This window comes from Lontra canadensis, unplaced genomic scaffold (genome assembly GCF_010015895.1).
Source record: "Lontra canadensis isolate GAN:19392208 unplaced genomic scaffold, GSC_riverotter_1.0 scaffold14, whole genome shotgun sequence".
Classification (NCBI taxonomy): domain Eukaryota; kingdom Metazoa; phylum Chordata; class Mammalia; order Carnivora; family Mustelidae; genus Lontra; species Lontra canadensis.
In genome coordinates this window covers 4,688,144-4,688,462 of record NW_022631008.1, presented here as the reverse complement: position 1 = coordinate 4,688,462, position 319 = coordinate 4,688,144, and positions in this window count along the sequence as shown.

Sequence of the window (319 nt, the reverse complement as noted above, 5' to 3'; positions counted from 1 at the left end):
CCTACCAAGGAGTGCAGTTTCAATACCAAGGAGAGCAGCGGAATTCCAGAGGAGGAGAAAGCAAAGCACGGAACTCATGGCTTTCTCCCCATGATTCTTTAGCCTCGCAGTTAATTTAATTTTTTTATCTTTTTCAATTTTTTTTTCTCTTCTTCTGCTAAATTTTTTTAACTTTTACCCTTTTCTTTTTTAACGTTTTTTAACTAGTTTATCTAATATATATATTTTTTCCTTTTTTTATTTTTTCATTATTGGTTTTCGTTTTTTATTTGTTTTTTTTTTTTTTTTTTTTTTTTTTTTTTTTTTTTTTTTTTTTTTT